Source organism: Lolium rigidum, chromosome 7 (assembly GCF_022539505.1).
Source record: "Lolium rigidum isolate FL_2022 chromosome 7, APGP_CSIRO_Lrig_0.1, whole genome shotgun sequence".
NCBI classification, from domain to species: Eukaryota; Viridiplantae; Streptophyta; class Magnoliopsida; order Poales; family Poaceae; genus Lolium; species Lolium rigidum.
Window position 1 is genome coordinate 256,106,555 of NC_061514.1, and position 8,340 is coordinate 256,114,894.

Sequence of the window (8,340 nt, forward strand, 5' to 3'; positions counted from 1 at the left end):
GCCGGAGACGCTCCAATTGCAAGCTCGTAGCCGCCGGAGCTCACGGAACATCTACATCGACTGGAGCCTCGCCGAGCTCCGCCGCTGTACCAGGGACTTCCTCATCTACTTCCACTTCACCGAGCAGCTTGCCCTCGATCGCCGGCGGCCTGGTACGCCCTCCGACCCCCTGTTCACGCCGCCAGCACGTCGGGATCTCGTCGGAGACGACGATGATCCTCGACCGCTTGATCCCTTTCTAATCCTATGGTGCACATCACGCGTACCGTTTCGCGCGGTTAAGAGCCACTGACGGGTGGCCCCCACCTCGTCAGGGCGGCCCAGTTGCACCCGATGCTTGCTGGGCCGTGCGTCGCGTTTTAAACTCGTTTCGGCCCGTTTCCATTTCCCGCGCAGCCCACGAATTCAAATTTTTATTAAATAGTTTCAACTCAAATTCAATACTGGTGTCCACTTCCAAATTGAATAACTTTCAAACCACTGCACCAAATTTATCCAACTTTATATTGTTGGAAAGCTAAGAAAATTATCTAGCCAATGCCACTGGTCCCATCTCCAATTTCGTAGTAGAATTAAAATGCTAAAAATAACAAGTCAGGGACTTTTGCAAATTGAAACTTAATTTAAAATTCAACCAAAATTGATTTTTAGTTGATTCCAACTCTCATAAATCACAATTGATGTTCTTTAATTGTTTATGCAATAATATAGCCAAGTTGTTTGCATGATCATGTACTGGATCAAAATAATGGTTAAGTAGCCATTTCTAGTGCATTTAAATTGTGGAATTTAAATCTTATAAATAGTATGAGAGCTACTCTCTCATTTAAATCTTGATCCTAAGTAATACAATAAGAGGAAATGAACTTAGGCTAATAAACCTCTGATTGTTATTACATAGAGATTTTAAACCATTTAAAGGTTAGTTTTAAATTGTATGAGGTGTAGCATCTCATTTAAATTATACTCCCTCATAATAGATATGGAATGTTGACCATGGTCAACTTATATTTTATACCTTATTATTATTTGTGGAGATTAAATCTTATTAGGATATAATGAGAGGAAATTATTTTCTCCAAAGACTTAAATAGAAAATCAAATAAATACTTATAATGAGAGGAAATTATTTTTCTCTTAAATAAGAACAAACCAAGTAATCCACCATGCCATGATTGATGTGATTTTATAATTAGTTGAGTGAACCCTTTTGTGTGTTTTAGTCTAGCATGCAAGTATTTGTGTGATGATTGTGTACCTCGTATTCGTATATAGACGCTAGTAACGAGGAATACTTGGAGGGAAACTACTCTCAAGAGGAGGAGGAAAACTTTGACTCCTATCCCCACCAAGGCAAGCTAAACTCTTGCTAACCACCATGATGCAAAGCTCTACAAGAGCCAAGCACCATCACCCCTTTAATTTTATGTATTACCTATCCCATGTTTTTACCTTGCAATTATTTTTGCTTATTTACTTCAAAGTACTTTTTGATTTATGATTCACTTGGTATAGAGTAGAACAAGATTTAAGGTTATCTTAGAACAAATCAAAGCTAGATAGCACCCTTCATGAAATAGTTGCTAGTGTTAATCAAATAAAATTTGACTACTCTAGATGGGAACATGTGACTTTGAAATGAATTTGAGACCTTGGAATGATGAGTCATTCCATTGAATGATTTTTGAAGGAGAATATGACCAAGAGAAGATGGTGATTTTTGATATAAAACGGATATTGGTTTGAATGCGATACCCTTCCAATTATACAAGTACCCCCACAATACCTGATTATGGGTAGGGCTTAACTAGAAACTTGTGTATTTTAGTATGGGTTCCCTCTAAACAAGCATCATAGGGGTTACGCCGAGGCTGCCTCCGTATATGGGAAATTATGTGAATATGAGGTGAATTTACGACCCAAGCCCAGTGCAGTTCCCGGGTTAACAGTTGGTTTTCACCGGGAGGCCAAGCTCATGGGGAGATGTGCCTATACTAGTATATATAAGTGAAAGGTTAAGGTTGATGATCCGCGTACTAAGTTACGATGATTCGAGGTTATCCTCGACGGATGTAATCAAAAGTTGTGGCACAAGAGTACAACCTCTGCAGAGTGTTAAACCTATTCGAATAGCCGTGTCCACGGTTATGGACGATTGGAAAGGCCATACTATTTCCGTTATCAGAATTTTTGATCTTAAAAAGGAATGATGAATTGAAAGGTGATTTGACTTGAATCACAAATGATTTTTGGGAATGACACTAATGTTCCCACTTGAGTTAGTCTATCAAATGATGAATCTTTACTAAATGTTTGATGAACTAAAACTTGGCTTTATGCAAATAAACCTTGAGCTTAGCACCCCTTACTACACTAAATATGTAATTACCTTAGTATTAGTTTGCGAGTACTTTAAAGTACTCATGGCTTTGCCCTGGCTATTCAAATTCCAGACTTTGAAGAGGAGCGACAATATCAGGATGACGGACAACAGGACGTCTATGATAACTAGGATCGTCTTCTAACGTCAAGCGTTGCCTGTGGAATAGATAGACCACTACTACCTCGCTTCCGCTACTTATTTGTGATGTTGAACAATCTATTTGTGTAATATTGGATCATGTGATCCGTTGTTGTAAGACAAGTATGTGTTCTAATAAATGATGACTCTGAACTACTTACTATTATGTCTCGCAAAAACAATCTTCCTGGGATTGCGATGTATGATATAATAGGCATCTGGACTTAAAAATCCGGGTGTTGACATCAACCCCTTCCGATTTCCCCACCGTAGAAGCAGATCCCAATTGCTCCACCGCCGATGGCAAATTGAACCCTAGGGTTGTGTAACATCCCAAATTTCAATAATAAGAAGAAGAAGAATTCCAGAGATCCAAAATTCAGAACAAACAAAAACTTTTTCTTGCATATAGTACCATGCATAGGACTTGTGCATTTTGAGTGATATGCCATGATGATTGTTCTTATCCTTATGTGATAAACCCTAAAACCCTAAATTGATCAAGTGAAGATCACCAACCAAATAAAATAAAAGAGAAAGAAATCAAATAAGAAAAACCCTAAAACCCTCACATATGGTCTTTGCCATTTTTGCAAATCTTTACCCTAGACCATTTTGATCTTCACCATTAATTGTATTATGTTACTAAACACTTATTACAACTTTTGGGATCAAAGAAACACAAATCAAATCAAATTCAAACTCAAATTGTGATCACATGGGATAATGGTCAAATCTGCCATTTACATTCTGGTCACTACTTTGAGCCCTTGCATTTCAAGTTTTTCAAACTAAACTTTCACAATTCTTTGCATGTCATCCAAGAGCACATCAAGGTGAACAACTTTGGTAAAGACCACCAGGCCAAAATCATCTTGGATCAAAAACTATGCTCATGCAAAGTTGAGACTTTTTAACAAGTGCAACAATCTCACTTTGTGCATTTTTGCATTTCTTTGATTTTTAAAATTCCACCACCACACACGTTTGTCTCTGGTCATTTGCAACTTACCCAAATGCACCAAGTTCAAATTTGGAAACCATTGGAGCTCAACCAAAGTTTGCAAGAAATTGAGTTTGGCAAATATGGAACAAATCAAAAACACTATTTGCATAGTGTTTGGCCTAACCCTACTGCCCCACTCCACTCTACCTGGTTCCCTTGTCCCCTCTCTCTCTTTTAAACCGAATAGCAAGCCTAGGAGAGGAGCTAGCAAGCCATGGGCATGGCCATGCCGGCCATGCGCCACACGTCGAGCCACCCCTCTCCTTCTTCTTCTCTGGCCACGGCCACCGTGCCCAAACGCTCCACCTCACCTCCCTAGCACCGCCTAGCATCGCCATTTCCACGGAAAACACCGACCGTCGCCGGAAATCGCGCGCCCAGAACGGCATCGGCATGCGGATGACGTCGCGTGTGTGCACGCCGCGGACACCACTGGCCACGCGCCGCACCGTCGCCTCGAGCACGCCCTGGACCACTTCGCTGCGGGTTGAGCATCGCCTGGCGACCACGAAGCCGCCAGACACGCCCACGACAGCGACCCGTGACCGCCGCCGCCGGAGACGAAGGAGGAACTCCGCCACAGACACCGCCAGACACGGAAGCTTCTCGACCGTGTTAGGCACCGCCCGACCACGTTGTCGCTGCCCAGAGGACCACCAGGATGCGTTGAACAGGATGCCGCCATCGTCTAGCTCGCTAGCTAACCAGATCACCCGCGTCGATGTTGACCTCGTCGCAGCGCCCACGTCCCCTGTCGATTCTATAAATAGAGGCCTCCCCTCGACGAGTTCTGCACACCAGCATCATCCCCACTCTCCCCTCGATCTCCTCTACCACTCCCCCTTCTCGATTCACCACCGTAGCTCGCCAATTTCGCCGCCGGAGCCCGCCAGTACCTCATCTCGCCGCCGTCGATTGCAGCCGCCCCTGGAGCTGCCGCCGGTACCAGGAGCCTCGCCGTCGACTACACCTTCCTCGCGCACACTGCCAACCACCGCGGGAGCCCTGGTTAGCCCTCCGACCCCCTAGCCTCGCCGCGCCAGTGAGGTTATCTCGCCGGCGACGACGATGACCATCGGCCGTTGGATCCTCCTCTAATCCAACGCGCCACGTCGCTCGTACCGTTTCGCGCGTTATGAGTCGGCCGACTGGTGGATCCCACCGTCGGACAGCCCACGCGTGCGTGGACGCGTGGTGGGCTGGACGTGGGCCGTTTTAATTCATTTCGGCCCAACTCAGTTTTCCCGCCGGCCCTGTTAATTCAAAATTGGAATTTCCAAATCCATTTAAATTCAATACTGGTCCTGACTTTGAAATTCAATAGAATCTGTTTGGCTTGGCCAAATTTAGCAAACTTTATATTGTTGGAAAGCTATTGAAAAGTTCTAACCAATGCCACTGGTTTCACTGTGAGATCTGTTGTATAAATAATGTGACAGAAATATTAAGTCAGGGACTTTTGCACATTCAAATAAATCTTAAAAATCAACCAAAAATGATATTTAGTTAATTCCAACTCTAATAGCTCACATTTCACTTACACTAATTGTTTCTGCAAATATATGGTGTGGTCACCTTGGATGATCATGGCCTAGTTTGAATAAAGGACTATATGGCTAGTTTAGTTAAGTGATATTATCCAAAACTATTATGCAAATCATATGAAGTGTTTCACTTCATTTAAATCTTGTCCCAAGTACTTTCATATGAAGTTTGGACCCCTGGTAAAATATTCTCACATGAAATACTTGGTGATTTTAAATCATATTTAGAATTGTTAAATGGTATGAGGTATCCTACCTCATTTAAATCATTTTCCCAAATGATGATGATGAATTGTTGACTTGGGTCAACATGATTTCATGCATGATTGTTTGAGGAAGTTAAATCTTAAGAAGATTCAATGAGAGGAAATTATTTTCCTCAAGAACTAAATGGAAACTATCATTTACATATGTAATGAGAGGAAATTATTTTTCCTAAGGAAAGAAAACCAATGCACCCAAATTGTGTTATGGTGTTGATAGACTAGTTTGTGTGAAGTAATGTGGTGCTTAGTATAGCTCTTGAACTTGTTGAGTGATTATACCTTGTATTCGAATTTAGACGCTAGCACCGGAGAATACCAGGAAGAAGAAGGTTGCTACCAAGAGGAGGAAGAGGAGAACTTTGAGAACTACCAAGGCAAGCTAATATTCTTGCAAAGTGCAAATCCCCTTGGGGCAAGGCACCATTAGCTATACCTTACTTACAACAATCCTATCCCAAGTTTTTACCATACAAGTTTTTACTTGTTTATTTAAAGAGTTACTTTTATAGTTAACTTTGGTCTAAGTCAAGAAGATTACTAGAGTAGCAAAGTTAGTCTCAAGCTAGCCAAGCAAGATAGCACCCCTCATGATTAGTGCTAGTGCTAAATACTAAAACTTGACTACTCTAGATGGGAACATGTGACTTGAATTGAATTTGAAACCTTGGAATGATGAGTCATTCCATTGAATGATTTTTGAAGGTGAATATGACCTAGAGAAGATGGTGATTTTTGATTAAAACTGATATTGGTTTGAATGCGATGCCTTTCCAATTTTGAGTACCCCCACAATACCTGATTATGGGTAGGGCTTAACTGGAAATTTATGCATCTTAGTATGGGTTCCCTCTGAACACACATCATAGGGGTTATGCCGAGGCTGCCTCCGTTGTTGAGAAATGATGTGAATTGAGGTGAATTGTACGGCCAAGCCTCGTGCGGTTCCCGGGTTGACGAGTTGGTCTTCACTGGGAGGCCAAGCTCATGGGGAGAGGTGCTCATACTAGGGTTTGTAAATGAAAGGTTATGGTTGATGATCCGCGTACTGTGTTACGATGATTCGGGGAAATCCCGACGGATGAAATCAAATGTTGTGGCACAAGTGTACGACCTCTGCAGAGTGTAAACCTATTCGAATAGCCGTGTCCACGGTTACGGACGGTTGGAAAGGCCATACAGTTTCCAGTGTCAAATTCTTGAAAATGTTGGTGAAGTGAATGGTGAATGGTGACTTGTTTCTGAATCACAACTTGAGTTGTGGGAATGACACTAATGTTCCCACTTGAGTTAGTTAGCACATGAATAAGTCTTTTCTCAAATACTTGTGAACTAAAATTGGCTTTATGCAAATAAACTAGAGCTTAGCACCGACTTACTAGAATTGTTAGCACTTGCACTAGTATTAGTTTGCGAGTACTTAAAGTACTCACGGCTTTGTCCCGGGCTATTCAAATGGCCATAGTATGAAGATGAACAGAACTACCAAGGAAATGACCAGCAGGATGCCTACGACAACTAGGAGTCTTCCGACGTCAAGCGTTGGCCTGTGGACTAGAGAGTCCATTTATCTTTACGCTTCCGCTATGAACTTGTGTTTGTTCGTTGATCAATAGATCAACTATCTGTGTAATATGGATCATGTGATTCAAGTTGTAAGACAATATGGTTTGTAATGAATGATGACTATGATATTCGACTATTATGCCTCGCAACAACAATATTCCTGGGATTGCGATGAATGACATAATAGGCATCTGGACTTAAAAATCCGGGTGTTGACAAAAGTTGGTATCAGAGCCATTGTTTGACATTAGAAGACCCTAGTTAGAATGGACGTTCAGAAAAACTTAACTTTGAAATCAAATGAAGGGAATATTTTTGAAAATCTATTCACACTCTTGTCATTGAGATCTTTTCAAAAAAATTGATGAATCATGCTCTTTCTTGTTTGAATCTACTTAAAATTTTGCCACACTTGTTCACTCTCTAACTTACTCATCCATTTCGCTTTCAGATGGAGCCGAATGAACCCATCAACACCAAGTTTTACCAACTTGGGAACGGCGGGAGTCTGATCTTCGAGCACGACCTCAACGCTGTCTCGGACTTTCTTGGACGCCCACACCCCGAGTTCCACGGGATCCAGGTGGACGACCAGCCCGGAGGAGAGTTGCAGTGGGTCATCACCGCTGACTTGAGGGGCAAGATGGAGCCTCCCACCTCAGAGAGGAACCTCTTCTCCTTCCGCGAGAGTAACTGGCTCGACGGAATCGCACGTGCCCTTCAGGAGGCACTTGCGCGTCTCTGTGGACAGAACGTGGTGCGCCTACTTGCGTCCCGCTTCGCGCATCTCGTGAGGCATGATGCTATGGGAGTGCCCATGGAGCTGCAGTCTCACCCTGAGTTGAGGCACCATGCTGAGCATCTGGATTTCATGTTGTACCACACTCAGCAGGATCTGGACAATGCCCGTGCTTACGCCAACCAGACTCACCTTGCATTGGCAACTCATGCCGATGCCATCAAGATGCTTGCCAAGGACAGCAAGAAGCTCCGCCTGCAGCGTGCCAAGAAGGACGCTACTATTGTGCGCCTTCGCGCCAAGATAGCATCTTTGGAGGCCACTGTCAAGGCCCAGGAGGACCAGCTGAGAGAGATGGAGGAAGATGATGGAGGTATCGACCTTCAGGTAGGAGGAGCCTTCCTGAGTGACGACGACGACTTTGAGGAGGACGAGTTCACCGAGGAGGAGGACTAGGAGTTCCTGGAGGCAGGACCCGACGACTTCGTTCCCATCGACGTCGATGATGAGGAGTAGTTGCACTTGATCACTTATGTAGGTGTGAGTTGTATCCCGCCCGTTGTATCGTAGCATGAGAAATGGTTCTTAAAACCATGGGAAGTGTTAGTTTGTAATGTGTGATGTTGAATGAATGAATGAATGTTTGTGTTTGTCATCAAAAATATTCAAGTTTTAAATTTGTTTGAACTTACTCAAAATAA